The sequence below is a fragment of the Trichechus manatus genome, unplaced genomic scaffold (genome assembly GCF_000243295.1).
Source record: "Trichechus manatus latirostris isolate Lorelei unplaced genomic scaffold, TriManLat1.0 scaffold00068, whole genome shotgun sequence".
In the NCBI taxonomy this organism is placed as follows: domain Eukaryota; kingdom Metazoa; phylum Chordata; class Mammalia; order Sirenia; family Trichechidae; genus Trichechus; species Trichechus manatus.
The window spans coordinates 7,146,877-7,166,004 of NW_004444004.1; the positions used below are offsets into that span (position 1 = coordinate 7,146,877).

Sequence of the window (19,128 nt, forward strand, 5' to 3'; positions counted from 1 at the left end):
CATAGATCTGGCTCACTATTATTATTGCTAACCCCCACATTGTCTTATGATCTTTTCTTTATGCATTGTCTCATAATCTTCCTTTTTCTTCATAGTCCAGTCTTTATAAAAAGTTTAAGATTAACCAGTGTCCCTCCAGGGTGGAAAACAAGTGATAATAATCTAGGAATGAAAGAGCAAACAAAGCACCCATTTTGTGACAAGAAATCAGGATGGGGCCAGATAACCCACAAGAATACCAGTAAAAGGTTAACTCATCTAGGATGTGACCACCATGACCACCTGAAGGAGGAACTAACATTCCACACATTTCTAAGACTCATAATCCTGTCCCTATAATGCCTTCAGCTAGTCTCCAGTTCAGGGAGACAGGTTTTTGGAGGAATCTATTCCCCTCTGTCTCCTATATATCAATGTATAATAAAATTCTTGCTGCACACCTCACCCCTGTCTCAGAATTGGCTACTGCAGCAGGCGGCTCCAATCCACACAATTGCAGTAACAAATTGACTCCAAAGATCAGACTGGGAGTTATGTTTAAGGTAAATCAGTAATTAGTTTAATTAGTCTTCAAGACAGTGTCATATGAAATACCTGTCTAATATTTGTAATCAAACTATCACCCCCATGCTATGTAGAAAATTATGCATCTTAAAGAAACCAGGTTCTCAGAAGAGATCGACCTCATGGCCTAACTCCATTTTGTCTTAGGTTCCACTTCTGCTTCTGAGAAAGTGACCCATGACTGCTAATAGGTAAACCAAGGAGGGGCAGCTTGCCCTCAGGAAGAACACTTAGTATGTTTTAAAGAGATTAACTGAAGACTTCAAACAGGAGAGGTCCATCCTATATTATCTTGCTAATCATGTATTCTCTAATGAAAACTTGGCTGTCACATGTAAAGTTTTCTATACCTTCTGTTTCCTCTAGACAAACTTAGTGTGCTCTTTATGGATATACGTTTTTGTGTGGTGGATCCAACTATACTAGTTCAGATGATCCCTTTCCAACTGACAGTGAATTTACTTGGGCAATCTCTTGTTTAGATTCCTGACGAATGTGTGGGCAATGCACTTTGGAAACTTTAGGATTACCTTTAGATAGTCATAGTAATGATGCTAGTAAATATTGGAAAGATAATATTAACTTGTTACACATTGTAAAACGAGCGTGAGAAGAAAGCCCATTTGTCCAGCAGTCAGGATGGAGTTGGTCATTTTGTTTGGTGGCAGAACCAATGTAGAAACTTTCCAACTGTAACTTTGATCAAACTAATCACTTGGCATATGTGTAGAGAAAGGCAAAACTGGCAATGATAAGCTACAGAAAAGCTATAAGATGGCAGTAGAATACTAGTTCAATCCAACAAGTATTTACTAAGCTTTCTATATGTCCATCCTATTGTTGGCACCATGGGTGAACATAAGGTAGTTATTTCTCTCTCTCTCTCTAAAAAAGAAAAGTATTGTTATAGAGAGAAAAAAATGTTAAAGAAAGCCATGTGTGTATCAACCTAAGAGGATATGTTTGTGATATTAGTTGTGAAAGCTTAGTGGACAACCAAATCAAGGTGGGCCAGAGCAGTTAGAGAAGGCTTCCTGGAAAAGGTAATAATGTTAGGATGGAGCGAGATAGCAAGAGTGAGAAAAAGCTTGGTTCATTGAATGCACAGTGTGCGAACCAGTGTGGCTAGAGCAGAAACCGCTGTGAAGTGGAGAAATAGGGTTCTCAACTAGAGGGGCAGTTAGGGGCCGTAATATGATATTTCATAAGTATTGTCTTGACCCAGTTTTGAGGTCCTGGCTAAAACTGTCAATTTCTCTTCATGGGCGGTTTGCTAGACTCACACTCGAACTTCCCTTATCAGGCTCTAACGCTTCCGGGCTACAATACACTTACCCAAATGCCAGAGGTCCCCAGATGCCTAACAGCTTGTGGTGGCCTTTTCTTTCTTGGGCCTAAAGAATTATTCAAAATATTCAATCCACAAGAACCTCAGAAAAGTAGCTAACTTCACCCCACTTGCCATACATAAACCGTCTCCTCCAATTCCAGCTTGTTGTTACCCTGTAACCTCCTGAGTTATGCTCTATGGCAGCCTTCTCTCATTCAGAGCTTTAACAAAGAGTCCAGCCTTTCTTCTGAGTGTCTTTGTGTTATGTCTCGCCCACCACTCAAAAAACCTATAATCTCATACTTAGTATCTTATAAGTTAAAACAGGAAGATTGTGGATGTCTTTAAATGAAAAAATAGAGTCTGCACATGGTCAGATAGTTAATGGCAAGCCGATGGGGTTTCTTTGAGGTTTTACTATGTATTTATTGTTTCGTTCTTTCTATTTTCAAAAAGAATCTTTCTTTCATCACCTTTCTGCCTTCACTTTCCTCCACCCCAGGACACGGGGAATGTTTGAATGGAGAGTGGATCCTTAGGGGACAAGAAGTTTGGAGCAAGGGAACTGGTAAGAGGAGCAGGTCCAGAAGAGGCTGACCAGACTAGTTAGGATCTTGAGGATGGAGTTGCATGGGAAGAACACATGGAGGTAGGGATCCAGAAAGGGAAAGGAAGATTATTATATCACCTACTGCACATCAAGGGAAGATAATTTTGAATTTTTAGTATAAGTCCAGAAAATGGTAGAAACTGGCTTATCCCAAAGAAGAGATCTTCCATCTTATGACACTTTATCATTTAGCTCTTTTATAGATAAGTTAACTGGGTTGTTCTTTTAATTCTAATTAAAATTCTAATTAATGTTAATTCTAAGTGTGATAAATCTCCGGATAGAATCTGCTTTTTGCACATCCTGGGAAACACTGAGCATGACCTCGGACATTTAGTGTAGTGGTAGGAGGCTTGAGCCACTTCACATCTATTTTGTAGAAAGTTAATGAAAATTTAGGGTGCAGGCAGACTGAGAGTAAATTCTTAAACAGAAATTGTGAAATTGATGAAGTGGCTCAGATATACATTGCTTCAAAATTTGACATCATATGTTACAGTATATTGGTGTAGTATAACTTGAAATCAGGTAATGGGTATAATACATTTTAAAAATAATAATCTTTGCATAATTATTAACTATGTGATTGGCCATTAGGAACACAGAGTATAGGGATGGGCTATAAAAGTGACCTCCCACAGCCTAGTGTCAAAAGTTGAGGAAAGGGAATTAATATGACTAGGACAAGAGCCCTGGAGGTGCAGTGGTTAAGCATATGGCTGCTAACCAAAAGGCTGGCATTTCGAATCCACCAGCTGCTCCTTGGAAACACTAGTATACAAGGCCTGGCGATCTACTTCCAGAAATCAGCCAATAAAAATCCTATGGATCACAATGGTCTGATCTTCAACCAGTCATGGGGATGGTGCAGGACTGGGCAGCTGTTCCTTCTGTTCTGCATGGGGTTGCCATGAGTCAGGGGTCAACTCAACAGCAGCTAATAACAGCGACGACAACAAGCAGAGTCACTGGAGTCCTCAGGTGGTGCAAACAGTTAATGAGCTTGGCTGCTAACTGAGAGGTTGGAGGTTCAAGTCCACCCAGAGGTGTCTTGAAAGAAAGGCCTGGTGATCTGCTTCCAAAAATTCAGCCATTGAAAACCCTATGGAGCACAGTTCTACTCGGAAACACATGGGGTAGCCATGAGTTAGAATCAACTTCACAGCAACTGGAAAGCAGAGTTACTGTAAGGGAAAACTTTTTTTTCCCCAAATTTTACTCTAACAACAACAACAACAACAACAACAAAACGAAACAATCTGGTACCACAGTTGAAAACTCACCATGATACTTGTCACTCCAGGATAGGATCTTAAAGAATAGTTTCTGACGTTTTCTTACTATTAGAGTATCTTCCTTGTAATGTATTCTTGTAGCCTGGACTCTAAAAATGGCTTAAAAGCAAAACTCCAGCACTTTTCTCTCTCTTATGTCCACACCATTACAGTAATTCCTCTCTCTGGTTCTTACCTTCCCTCACCTTTTCAGACTTTTCACCTTCCTTCCTGGCTTCTTCTTTCACTCTCCACTCTATTCTCTCCTACTGCACGTTATTCATTCTGGCAATAAGTTAGACATATATTTTAACTCTCACATAGATAAAAGGGAAGAATCATAATCACAATGAAGCATAGGAGGCAAAGCATTTTTTCTTCAAGCAAGAAAGCACTGTCATAAGTTCATTATAGATGGTGTGCCTCTGGCTAGTCTAGAAATCCCAGAGCATAAAGAAATCTATATGTTTGCCATTGCCCCACAGTAGGGCCTGTTTAATATTCAGGATAGAAAAATCAGATTGCTCAACCTTAACCTTAAACTGTTTTTTTAAATTTTAGCTAAAAACCCCACCAATTCCTCTCTTACCTCTGCTTCCTTGCTGAATCACATGCCCTTTTTGTTTTAACCAGGTAGGCCACAGACACTAAGACATTGACTTAACTCTATTCTCCCAGGTTCTGAGAATAACTTGGACTTTGGGAAATACCTCAAAAGAGTAGGAATTATATTATCTGGAGTCTGGACTGTAACACTGGTGCTCGACATGAATTTTGGCTAATTCATACACCTCTAATTTAGTAGAATATAGCCATTGTATTAAAAAGATGGTCCGTCAAGTTAGTGCCAGGAAAATAGTATCAGAAAGTAAGTTCTGGGCAATTTTGTTTCTTGGAGGAATAAAGCAGGTGGCAAACGTTGTAGACCTGGCCGTCCAGAGTAAAATCTCTATAGCCAGATTTGTGGAATTTCAGAAGTGAGTAAACACTTTAGCTGGGACAAGAGTTTATGTTTTACAAAGGAGAAGAATGGCAATGGCAGTAAATCTTTTCCCACAAAGCACTTCACAATACGTTCTTCATCTGTATCAAAACCCAGCAAGGGAAAACACTATAAATGCTTAAAATCTTTTCTCAAGTAAAACGCAGCAACAGCCCTTCTTACATCCTAAAACCTGAAATGAAAACTCTTATGGGTTTTTGTCAAGGTTATATGAAACTGAATAAATATAAACCCAAAGTGAGCGATGTGTTTCCCAAACCTCGCTGATTCTAACTGATGTAGTTAGAAATCTGAGTTAGAATATGTGTTATTGAATTGTGTCCCCCAAAAATATGTGTTGTAAATTCTAACCCCTGTACCTGTGGATGTAATCCCACTTGGGAATAAGGTTTTCTTTGTTATGTTACTGAGACCATTTCGGTGTGGGTCTTAAGCCAATCACTATTGAGATATATAAAAAGAGCAGATTAGGCATAAAGATACAAGCACAAACAAAGGGGAAGATACATGCCACATGAAGACTGCCAAGGGACTGAGGAACAGAAGTTGAAAAGGGACTGAAACTTTCCTCAGAGCCCACAGAGAAAAAGAAGGCCTTCCCCTATAGCTGTGCCCTGAATTTGGACTTCTAGCCTCCTAAAGTGTGAGAAAATAAATTTCTGTATGTTAAAGCCACCCATTTGTGGTATTTCTGTTATAGCTAGCACTAAGAAACTAAGACAGTATCCAAGATAGAAGCTCCCAGAAAAGCACCCTTAATTTTTTTAATAAAAAAAAAGAAATGGGATATCCAGCACTTTTCTATCGTGGAAGTTTCTAGGAAAGCATTTACTCTAGGGAGATAAAGGTGGCAACCAGAAGTGCAGGCTTCCCTTGCACTGACCTCAGCTTGACTCAGTGTCTTTACAGATCTGTCAGGAATTAGCCCTCAGGCTAATTTTAGAGGGTTTTGTGGAAATAAGCTTTCTGCATAATATATGTGGTGCTTTCTGGAACCTTAGATGTTGTGATGGTTAATTTTATATGTCAACTTGGCTAGGCCATGATTGTCAGTGATTTGGCCAGATAGTGGACAAATTTCTGTTATGTAATGTAATGTAATATAAAGCAGTGCAATCACTTTCCATGATGCAATCTGATGTGATTAGCTAATCAGTTGAATGAGGGAGTTTCCTTGGGGCTGTGGCTTGCCTCCAGTATATAAATGGATATTCTGGCAGAGTTCACACACTCTCTCTCTCTCTCGACCCTGCACTCTTCTCATTGCCTGACCTCTGGATCTTGGAACGTAAGCCTGCAGAAGTCCCTAGTCTACGGCCTGATCTGCAGATTTTGTATATGGCAGTTCCCACAAACCTGTGAGCCTGCAAAGGTTTCCAGACTGTCACCTGACCAACTTGTCAGCCCCTACAATTGTGTGAGCCATTTCCTTGAAGTAAATCTCTCTTTAGATATTATGTATATATATATTGTGTGTATATATATATATGTATATGTTTCACTGGTTTTGCTCTTCCAGAGAAATCAACTGAGACAGATGTTAAATTGATTTCTCAATTGTGTGAACTCATTTTGTCTCTTGAGCCCATTGATCTTTGGGTTCTAAAGCATTCAGAGACTGCTTGGGGGAAACATAAATCTGTGCTACAGTGATCATATGTAACAATGTTGATTAATCAAAAATTTGCCTCTCTGAGCTATCAACTAACAATGATATGTGTAAAGTTATTGTTTCTTATTGGCGAAATGGGCAGTATTGCTGACACAAGACTGTTTCTGAAGCTAATATCATTCAATTATTCCTTTACTTGTTTATTCTGTACCTACCATGTGCCAGGCACTGTGCTAGGCATTGGCGATACAGTAGTGAACAACTCGTTTACAGTGTCTGACCTCATGAGGCTTACAGTTTACTGATGAAGACAAACCAAAAACCAGAACCAAATCTGTTACCTTCGAGTTGATTCTGATTCTATAGGTGTGATGGATTGAGTTGTGTCCCCCAAAAATATCTGTCAGCTTCACTGGGTCATGATTCCAAGTGTTGTATGATTGTGTAATCTGATGTGATTTCCTTATGTGTTGTAAACTCTATCACTATGATGAGATTATATGTGATCTCCTTACATTTTATAAATTCTATCACTGTGATGAGGTTATACTGATGAGGTTTACAAGATTAGTGTCTTAATGCAATCTCTTTTGAGATATAAAAGAGAAGAGCGAGCAGAGACACTCGGGAACCTCACACTACTGAGAAAGCAGTGCTGGGAGCAGAGCGCGCGTCCTTTGGACCAGAGGTTCCTGTGCTGAGAGGCTCTCAGACCAAGGGAAGACTGATGCATCACAAGGACCTTCCTCCAGAGCTGACAGAGAGAGAGGGCCTTCTCCTGGAGCTGATGCCCTGAATTTGGACTTGTAGCCTACTGGAGTGTGAGAGAATAAACTTCTCTTCGTTAAAAGCCAACCACTTGTGGCATTCCTGTTAGAGCAGCACTGGATGACTAAGACAATAGGATAGAGTAGAAATTCCCCATAGGGTTTCAGAGAAGTAGCTGGTGGATTCAAACTCTTGACCTTTTGGTTAGCAGCCAAGCTCTTAACCACTGAACCACCAGGGCTCCTGATGAAGACAGGCACTATGTAATTACAATATGTATGATGAGTGTAATGGGACAGGAGTGACAGGGTGCTATGGAAGCATAGAGCCAGGGGGCTTAACCTAATCTAGAGTACAGACATGTATCTTTAAGGAAGGGATGTTTAAGATGAACCTAAAGGATAAAGAGAAGAAGGGTCAGGGAGAGTATTTTAGGTAGAGAGAGTGTGTATACAGATCTCTAGGCAAAAGAGAACATGGTATGTTCTAGAAACTGAAATCAATTAGATGTGATTGTAATGTCAATTATGATGGAAAGAACTGAGATGGAAAGAGGTAGGTGAGGGCTAGATTGTGCCGGGAATTGCCAGCTATGTTGGGAAGTTTGCACTTTTTCCTACTAATAGCTGCTTTGATGGTTTTTTAGCTAATTTTTTGGAGCGCTGTACAGGGGCTGTCATGGAGTGATCTACTCTAATGATCATCTTGAGTAATAGTGTGGTGTTAGACTCACTTCTTTTAAAAGAGGAGTTAATAACCAAGTTATTATTTGGTATTGCCTTAGTCATCTAGTGCTGCTACAACAGAAATACCACAAGTGGATGGCTTTAACAAAGAGAAGTTTATTCTCTTACAGTCCAGTAGACTACAAGTCCAAATTCAGTGCATCAGCTCCAAAGGAACGCTTTCTCTTTTGGCTCTGGAGGAAGGTCTGTGTCATCAATCTTCCCTTGATCTGGGAGTTTCTCTGTGCAGGAACCTCAGGTCCAAAATTTCTTGGTGGTATGAGGTTCCCATGTGTCTCTGCTCGCTTCTCTCTTCCATATCTCAAAAGAGATTGGCTTAAAACACTATCCAATCTTGTATACTTCATTAGTATAACTGCCACTAATCCATCATAGTGATAGCGTTTACAACACATAAGGAAGTCACATCAGATTACAAAATGGTATACGATCATACAATACTGGGAATCATGACCCAGCCAAGTTGACAGATATTTTTGGGGGACACAATTCAATCCATGACAGGTATCTAGAGAGAAAATTTTAAGCCTTGGAAATTTTTAGTAAAATTTACTCCTCCATCTCCAAACTCAAAATAAATATTCATGTTCACATCAACACAGTTAGAAAGATTGCATATTATGTGCACATAGTACACTTAAATCTTACTTCTGACATTTGTCTATACTTTGACCATTCTAATATACATAAATGAAAAAATCTAAGTATTCTGTACTAGGCAACCAATCACAGAAGATGAGAATACGGTTATTATCTGTATTAATTTCCTAGAGCTGCATAATAAATTAACATGAACTAGGTTGTTTAAAATAACAGAAATTTATTCTTTCACAGCTCTGGGGGCTAGAAGTCTGAAATCAAGGTCTCAGCAGGGTTGGATTCTGCTGGACTCTCTGAGGGAGAATCTGTTTCATGTTTCTTTCCTAACTTCTGGTGGTTGTCGGCAATCCTTGGAATCCTCTGGCTTGTAGAAACACTCCAATGTCTGCCTCTGTCTTCATATGCCTTCTTATAAGTACACCAGTCATTGGATTTAGGGCCTAACCTGATCCAGGAAATTATCAAACAATATCATTAATGCCACACACAAGTAAAATTTTGCTGAAGTACATTCAAGAGCAGCTGCAGCGGTACAAGAGCGAACTGCCTGAATTCAAGCCAGATTTAGCAGAAGACGTGGAACAAGGGATATCACTGCTGTTGTCTGATGCATCCTGGCTGAAAGCAGAGAATACCAGAAAGATGTTTACCTGTGATTTATTGACTATGCAAAGGCATTCAACTGTGTGGATCATAATAAATTATAGATAACATTGTGAAGAATGGGAATTCCAGAATACTTAATTGTGCTTATGAGAAACCTGTACATAGATCAAGAGGCTGTTTTTCAAACAGAACAAGGGGATACTGTGTGGGTTAAAGTCAGGAAAGGTGTTGTCAGTGTTGTATCCTTTCACCATACCTATTCAATCCGTATGCTGAGCAAATAATCTGAGAAGCTGGAGTATATGAAGAAGAACTAAGCATCAGGATTGGAGGAAGACTCACTAACAACCTGTGTTATGCAGATGACACAAGTTTGCTTGCTGAAAGTGAAGAGGACTTGCAGCACTTAATGATGAAGATCAAAGACTACAGCCTTCAGTATGGATTACACCTCAATGTAAAGAGAAGAAAAATCCTCACAACTAGACCAATAAGGAACATCATGATAAACAGAGAAAAGACTGAAGTTGTCAAGGATTTAGTTTTACTTGGATCCACAATCAACACCCATGGAAACAGCAGTCAATAAACTAAAGGGCACATTGCATTGGGCAAATCTGCTGCAAAAGACCTCTTTAAAGTGTTAAAAAGCAAAGATGTCACATTGAAGACTAAGGTACGCCTGACCCAAGGCGTGGTGTTTTCAATTGTCTCATATGCATGAGAAAGCTGGACAATGAATAAGGAAGACCAAAGAAGAGTTGACACCTTTGAATTATGATGTTGGTGAAGAATATTGAATATACCATGGGCTGCCAAAATAACGAACAAATTAGTCTTGGAAGAAGTCCAACCAGAATGCTCCTTAGGAGCAAAGATGGAGAGACGTTTCACGTACTTTGGACATTATCAGGAGGGACCAATCTCTGGAGAAGGACATCATGCTTGGTAAAGTAGAGCATCAGCAAAAAAGAGGAAGACCCTCAACAAGATAGATTGACACAGGGGCTGCAACAATGGGCTCAAGCATAACGACGATTATGAGGATGGCGCAGGACCAGTCAGTGTTTCGTTCTGTTGTACATAGGGTTGCTATCAGTTGGAACTGACTCGATGGCACCAAACAACAACAACAACAACTAATTTAGTAAAGGAGCCCTTGTGACACAATGGTTAAGAGCTCAGCTGCTAACCTATAGGATCACTAAGAGTCAGAATTGACTCGACAGCATACAACAACAACTAATCAAGTATGACAGTGTGCTAAGTGAATTGTTCATAATCTTGGCATAGTACCAAGGTTATGATTAAATGCAATGAAAAGTTTGTATTAAACTTCCAGCTTTCTGATTTGGTGTCAAAGCTTTGCCATTATAATTAATTTTGAATGAGATTCAGCTCATAATTGCTGTCAAGAATTAAGTCACAAATACCAGCTGTGTCCTCTAAGGGTAGCCTTTTGTGCTGTGAGCTGAAGCACTTTTCTCACTAGGAGAAGCATCAGGATGTCAGAGCTTGAATTAAATGCTGTTAAAAGAAAAAAAAACAATAAAGTAGATGGCATTTTTCTCCTCAGAAAAGTTCTTCATAGCTATGAGAAGTGTCTGTAAAACAAATCTGTTAATCTTTTCTTTTTAATTTAACATTTGTAAATGATTACACACATTATTTTGTTTTAATTCCATTATTTATGTGTAAAATTTAGGAAATCACCAGCCCAGAGTTCCTATTGTCCATTGAACATACAGTATTCATTTCTACCTTCTGCTTATCCAGATTTTACCTGTCTCTCAATATTCAGTTGACTTTAGCACATATCGATTTGTCTATCACTAGTTACTACTTTAGGGCACTGGTGGTTCAGTGGCAGAATTCTCGTCTTCCATCCCAAAGACCCGGGTTTGATTCTCAGCTGATGCACATCCTGCACAGCCAGCATCTGTCTGTCAGTGGAGATTTCGTGTTGCTGTGATGCTGACATCTTAAGCAAAGATGTCACCTTGAAGACTAAGGTGCATCTGACCCAAGCCATGGTGTTTTCAATCTCCTCATATGCATTTGAAAACCGGAAAATGAAAAAGGAAGACCGAAGAATTGATGCCTCTGAATTATGGTGTTGTCAAAGAATATTGAATATACCATGGACTGCTAAAAGAATGAACAAATTTATCTTGGAAGAAGTACAGCCAGAATGCTCCTTAGAAGAGAGGGTGGTGAGATTTCATCTCACATACTTTGGATATGTTATCAGGAGGGATCAGTCCCTGGAGAAGGACATCATGCTTGGTAAAGTAGAGAGTCAGCAAAAAAGAAGAATGTTATCAAGAGGGATCAGTCTCTGCAGAAGGACATCATGCTTGGTAAAGTAGAGAGCAAAAAAGAGGAAGACTCTCAACTAGATGGATTGACACAGTGGCTGCAACAATGGGCTCAAGCATAACAACGATTGTGAGGATGGTGCAGGACCAGGCAGTGTTTCATTCTGTTGTGCATGGGGTCACTATGAGTCAGAACCAACTGGACGGCACCTAACAACAACAACATGATGCTGAACAGATTTTACTGGAGCTTCCAGACTATGATGGACTAGGAGGAAAGGCCTGGTGATTTACTTCTGAGAATCAACCATTGAAAACTCTATGGATCACAGCAGCTTGATCCACAACCAGTCATAAGGATAGTGCAGGACCAGGCAGCATTTCATTCTGTCTTGTGCATGGGGTCGCAATGAGCTGGGCGATGACTTGACAGCAGCTAACAATAACAACTATGAGTGTACTACTCAGCTGGAATTATATCATTAACTCTTTCATTTGGGCATATATTCACATTCCAAAAATATATTTCTTCCTTGAAAATGGAGACTGTGTCTTATGGTTTTTGATCTGGTCCAGCCACCCATTATTTGACATATGTATACATGTTTGCACACACACATACACAAACACACAACTGAAATGCTTATTTGTTTTAAATTCCAAAGTCACATACTTAAGGGATAAGAAATTATGGGTGTCCAAGAACTTACAATGCATTCATTACAACTTGATAATATGAAATTCTGTAAATCAATCATACAATGAATTAGGTATATTCTTAATAATAAAACATCAAGCTTACGTTAAAAATTTCATCTGTTTTTCTTACAGGTTTCTCTCAGTTACAACTGTTGTAGTTTAAATATCATCAGATACATTCTCAGCATAAATATTTAAAATTGCTTTGCTTTTATTGAGTTGAACAATGAAATGGGCTTCTGTGTTGCAGAACAAATACATGCAGATACATAAAATGAGAAAATGTGGTTAGAGTTTTCTTTCAGTCATTTTCAGAATTAATATTTGCTTTCTCAAGTCCTTTATGGGTTTTTCTTTCTTATCTCGACATTATGATCCTGTATGACATGTGTTTTGTTTGGTTGCTATAGAAATTGAGAGTTTACTCAAATGTGTGTGTTTATTTTTGTATTTGATTTGAGAGAAAAGGGCAGAAAGCAAATCTTCTGGATGTGCTAGGACAAGACACTAGGTTTGTACATCACTTTAACACAGTCACCCCAGACATTTGTTGTGCTTTCATATTGATGGAATTAAATAAATGAAAAGTACTTCTGGTAACTGCTGCTACCATGCAGTGACTGGTTGCTCTAAGCAGAGAAAAACGGGCAGGGAGTTGCTTAACAATTTCAATTTAACTGAAAAGCAAGAGACTTGTCTATTCCATAAAAAATAAAAAGTTATTTGCAAAAAAAAAAAAAAACTGGTTTAGAGGGAAAGGGAAAGGTATTGCATTAAACTGGCCAATATGGTAGCAGTTACTTGAATTGATTCTGTCACTCAGTAGTGGGTTCCAAGATTCGTTTGGCTTCTGGTATCCGCTAGGCTTCTTCAAGCATGCTTTAGCTCAGTACAGGTAGGGTAAGGACACTGTCTTGAGGGTCTCTGGCATTTCTGTAGATTAGGGGTTGGGGTGGGAATTACCACTATCTTTTGTAAAGAGAAATAATTTGACAAGGCTGACCATGTTTGTGACAAAGATAATTAGAATTAAACAGAAAAGACACCAACCTTAGCTAACTTCTCCTTGTCTTTTATGATAGGAGAAGCAATTTAGGAATAATAGAATATGAGGAAAAGCCTTTTGAAGCCTCCCTTGGTGTGAACAGAGCCCTGGTGGCACGGTGGTTAAGAACTCGGCTGCTAACCAAAATGTCGGCAGTTCAAATCCACTAGCCGCTCCTTGGAAACCCTATGGGGCAGATCTACTCTGTCCTATAGGGTCTCTATGAGTTGGAATTGACTCAATGGCAATGAATTTTGATTTTGGTGTGAACTACATCTATTGAATTAAGTTTTTTCTAGATTCTTTATTTTGGTACCCTATTGAGCTTCCTTCCATATAGTTTTATAGGAAGGTATAGAATCATCTTGTGATTTTTCTAGAATTAAAGACACAGAGGGATTGCATTAAGAGGCTATTGCTAGTTATGAATGCTGTTCTACTTTTTTTCAGTCTGTATGATATGACCTGTGGCTTGGTTGAGTTTAAAAAGTTATCAATATTGGAAACTGTGGCTTTGAGTGTACATATTTTTTCCTACAGGGTCTGAATGGTCCTAAAAATAAGTAACTTTCCTGACCTTATTGATATATGGAGCTAAAACTTTAACCTGCACATTCATGAAGTGCCAGAAGCAGTGATTTTAGGTGTAGAGGTTTTCAACCTTACTAAAATGGTTGTTAAGGAAAGGGAACCATCTGGGATGGTTATGCAGGACTCCATTGAACATAAGCAATTGTTTGTGGCTCCCTAAAATACCAAGACAGACCAGCACAGGTAGCATCTATGCAAAGATATTTACCAGGGGAATGAAAAGAAATATTCCGTTTTATGAAGGCAGCCCTGGGGTGGTGCAAATATTTAACATGCTTGGCTGCTAACCGAAAGGTTGGAGGTTCGAATCTACCCAGAGGTGCCTCCAAAGAAAGGCATGGTGATCTGCTTCTGAAAGGGTCACAACCATTGAAAACTCTATGGAGCACAGTTCTACTCTGACACACATGGGGATGCCATGAGACAGAATTGGCTTGATGGCAACTCTTTTTTTTTTTTAATCTTATGAAGATGATAGTGGACATGGGCTGCCACAGAATTAACAAGACATAGGCCAGTTTTGAATTCTTGAAGCTGACTTAGTTGGTTCTGGTCCTGACAATCCTGCACCAATTCTGTGAAGATAGAGTTGCACTGGTGTCATCATAGGATGAGAACAGTAACATAAAGGTCAGGAAGAATGGAACTTCCCTGAGGAATTGCCCAATGGTACAATCTGAATGAGTATGTCAAACATATGGATGGGCACGCATAATCTTAACAAGTATGAAAAATTATTTGTTATAAGAACTTTTCTTTCTGAATATTAGAAAAATTTCTTCACATTTAATTGGACTGCAATGGAAACATGGTTTCTTTTTTCTTTTGAGGGGAGGAAGACAGCTAAAGACACCTGTGCAGAACTATTCTCGTTCCCCATTTAAAATAATAAAAATACAAGAAAAACAAAGTTTTACTTTAAAAGCTCTGATCAAATTTGTCAGAGGTAAAATAGATAAAATAGTGTATTAATCTATGACTGAAAAAATCACTAATGACTCTTTAGCAAAGGCTTTCTAGACAAAACAACCAAGAGAGATTACTAAGCAAATAGAAAGCATGCATCTTGTTTTGTAGCTGAGGAGAATCCTCTTTTTCACAGGCTTAGGTCCTCTGGAGGCAGTCCCACAGAGTTCCGTAGGCAGAGAGATTTTATTCCCTGAAAGCAGGGGTGGCAAACTTCTTCTGTAAAGGGCCAGATAGTAAATATTTTAGAATTTTCAAGACATGCAGTCTTTGCTGTAACTACTTACCTCTGCAATTGCAACATGAAAGCAGCCATAGACAATATGTAAACAAATAAGTGTAATTGTTTTTCAATAAAACTTTATTTACAAAAACAGGCTGTGGTGAGATTTGACCCAGGCTATAGCTTGCCTTAAACCAAAGGGCTGGGGATAGTATGTTGTAACCAGGCAAGAATATGTTTAGCAGAAAACCCGGTTAGCAAACAAACCGTTCCTTATTTCTCCCTCCTTCCTTCAGCAGCTATTCTTGTTTAGCAGCCTAAGGGCAATTTTGGAAAGCTGCATATAGACTACTGAACTGTAGTAGAAACTCTCCACCTCTAAAAAAGGTGTCATTTTTTAGTTTTTCCTGGAGAAGCCAAATTAGATGGCAGATAAAGGACACACTGTTTGTTTTTTCTGGAAAAGCAAATTTATTCATTTATAAGTAACTCAGAGTAGCAAATACATTTGAGCTTCAAGGGCCCTCAAGAGGTTCTACAAGGACTTTGGATCCAAAGAGGCTTCTGCATGTATTGACTTACCCTCATGTGCCTGCTCCAAGCCCAGGTGACCCTGAAATAAGGTGCAGAGAGAAGAGCATGAGCCTAGTGTCAACATATTTGTACACAGATCTCAGCTTTAAAACATAATATCTGTGTGACTTCGTTACTTATTCTTTAATCTGTCTGTGATGAAGTTTCCTCATCTGTAAAATGGGAACAATCAGACCCACTTCACAGGATTGTTCTGAGGATCAAATAATACGACGTATGTGAAGTTCCTAGAGTTCAATGCTTAGAAATTACACACACGTGCAGGCACACACATGAGAGCTAACACAGCAGGTCTGTTTTAGTTAGTTCTTGCATACCACTGTAACCATGGCAATGACCCTTGGCCAAACTCTTGTGTATGTGATAGATAGAAGCTGGGTACAAGGAGACCAAAATAGAAAGCAAAAGAGATGTAGGCTATGTTTAGATACTGCCCTACACTCTTTCAAAGCAGTTATTCAGAAATTTTAGAGAAAAGAGAAGTGTTATATCCTGGCCAAAAATATGAAAATAGAAGACCACTCAAAAGGGATAGCATATTCTGAAAATCGTAACTTCTATGGAAGAAAAGAGAAGGAAGCACAACCCAGAATAGCTGAGCTCAGATTTAGGAGAACATGAAAGGAACAGATAGGGTGAAGTTAATAATGGTAGCACATAATCAAGGATGTGTTCAATGAGTACATGGCTTTTTCATGGGAGTAAAAGCTAAAATAAAGTACCAAAGACAAGAAAAGCAGCTTTTCCATCTATGTTCACAGTTGCAAGATGAAAAGGGCTAGGTCCTCTGCCTAGGACAGATGGCATGATGTTAGCAGATGACAGAGAAGGGAACTCTCTCTTGACAGTTCTCTTGTTTTCACCTTCTTCATTAAGGTGAATGATCTTCAGACTGTAAAGTGTCAGACAGACATCAGAGAGAGAGAGTGAATAATAGGTGAAGAAAAAGTGGTATAAGAGAATATAGAGCTAGAATTGCTGGCAACATTAGCTGTGATGGGGATATAGATTAGGAAAATGTAATGACATTATATATAAACACATTATATGTTAACACAAAGCAATTGACCAAGGGTTCCACTCACCCGCAGCAGATGACCTTGATTTCTCTTCAAGTAATACTTGTGTCAACCTCCTATCTCCAAACTTATCTATGCCCATCCTAAATTCCATTTCTTCTGTCTCAGAGGAGAAGATACTTTTTTTTCCCATTCTCTTGATGATATATTCTTAGTTTTCTCAAGTAACTTTGTTTATTCACTTAGTCATCCATTCCTTGATTCATTCAATAGGTATTTGCCAGGCACTCTTCTAGTTGCTGAGAATACAGTGGAAAATAAAATAAACAAGTGTCTATCTCTTGTGGAACTTATCTTCTAGTGGAGGTAGAAAGACTGAAAATAACAAAAAAATACATATACAATATGATTTCAAATTATGGTAGGTATTATGAAGGAAATAAAATAAGGAGACATACAGGAAATTGATTTGAAATTGATGGGCTATTTTAGATATTGTGGTCCAGAAACACCTGTATGAGAGGAGACGTTTGAGCTGAGACCAAAGGAGTCACATATCTGAAGAGCTGGGGGAATCCCAAATACCCATGCCAGCAGTGGGAATGAGCTTGACACTAGAAGAACAGAAAGAAAACCAGTGCATTCAAGCCTAGTGAACTCTTGCAAAAGTGGTACACAATGAAGAAAAGTAGAGACCGTATCTGATAGGGCCCAGCACACCATGAGTTTTATTCTAGTGCTTTAGGAAGATGTTGGAGTTACAATGTTTTTAAAAGAGAATTTTAGCCCCTATATAGAAAATGAGTTATGGGAGAGCGCAAAAGTAAAAACAGGATGACCAATTAGGAGGTTATTGAAGTGTAAGTGTGAGAAGTGTGTAGCCTGGATGAGGAGCATAGCTATAGGGTGATTGGATTTGGATTTTACTTTGAAGATGGAGTGGACAGGACTTGCTAATGGATTGTATGCCTCGTAGATTTTTGACTTGAGCAAGTGGAGGGGTGGCATTTTATGAAATGGGAATGTTATTGACATTAGAGTGGTGTGGGAAGAGAGGAACAGGTTTAGGAGGATAAAATAAGTGTAAAGTTTTGGATATTATCCATTTGTGTCTCTCTTTTGTACCTTTAACTTCTCTTTCTGTGATATCTCCTTCCACTATCAGTTTCTAAGCATATTTAAGTCTTTCCTATCCTAACTCTTCTAATCTTCCCTTAACTCTACATCTCCTTTGGCATATTGCGCTCCTATTCTCCTTTCCTTTCAACAGTAAGTTTCTTGAAAGACTAATCAATGCTCACTGTTACAACTTCCCCCACCCCATTTCCTCATCTACTATTTGCAATCTCAAGTGTGAGTCAGAAGTATAAAGAACTGATGTCATTTTTGCCATCTTCTTCACTGATATGGTAATTACCTGGTAATATTGATTACCATGGAACTATTATGTGTAAGTACAAGATGCCTATGGGGCCAAGCTCATAGATGTGCTCCAGTTAAGTCAGCTTTTCCTTGTGCTGTTGCCACAGGTGACATTCCAGACTCCAGCCACAACTACCTTGGAGATACCTGTAACTGTCTCAAGGGAGGCTGAGAGTGAGTGTAGTGTAGACCATCACAAATGAACCACTCAAAGGTCAAGGTATTAATAAGCAGCCATCAACAGGGTTTGCTGACCATTTGAGTCCCTGTCACCTCTCAGAAGTCGAGTATTGTTAAAAAATTCAGAGTGATCAACACTGCTTTTGTTCATAACTCCCTTTCCTCTTTCCCCCTCCTTAAAATGTGACAGTCCATCCTTCTGTCTAGGCACCAAGATAATTCTCAAGGACAGCACTACAATCTTATGCTGTGTGCACACAGTCAGGATGTGTGTTTCTTCAAATATCAGAATAAGGTTAAATAGAGATACTTATTATAGTGCAAAAATTTCATCATGTGGAACTAAGAATGTCAGATTTTTTAGAAAGTTAAAATCTACACTGCTAATTCAGGTCATAAAAGGTTGTACAAAAATGGTGGAAGTAATAAATTTCTGTATTGAAACGTCCATACACAATTTTTTTTTCTGATTCAAGTGGTTTTTATAACATCTTTTTTCTTTTACATCAACTTTTAATGTATCTTTGTGCATTGGCAATATCACAGCTCATGAAGTTTATCTGAGGCACAATTGTTGCTGATTGAAACTTTTAGAGTAATGATTTTTCCTGCATAATGTTAATTATTTCTATAATATAATTATGCATTTTGATTTAAAAATTTTATCAGATATTTGAAAGAGAGATGTGACGTGGAAGTTCATTAGCTCTCTGGTTTTCAAGGCTTTGTTCAAAGGCAGCAGAGGTTGAAAATGCAGTTGAAAGATCACTGGACTGGGAGACAAGACATGTGGGTTCTATCATCCTATCTGTTTTAGGCTCTCTCCAGTAAGTCTATCTAGTCTTTCATTTTCTCATCTGATAAATGGAGAAAATAATAACCAAACAAGTTGCCAATGAGTTGATTCCGACTCATGGTGATCCCATGTGTGTCAGAGTAGAACTATGCTCTATAGGGT

General features: G+C 38.8%; 1 non-coding gene across 1 annotated transcript; it reads left to right on the forward strand.

Moving 5' to 3' along the window:
• Positions 1 to 18,690: 18,690 nt before the first annotated feature.
• LOC111821175 (U4 spliceosomal RNA) lies at positions 18,691 to 18,814 on the forward strand. The gene has a single exon (XR_002824636.1). It is a non-coding gene; the product is annotated as a U4 spliceosomal RNA (small nuclear RNA).
• The last annotated feature ends 314 nt before the right edge of the window (positions 18,815 to 19,128 follow it).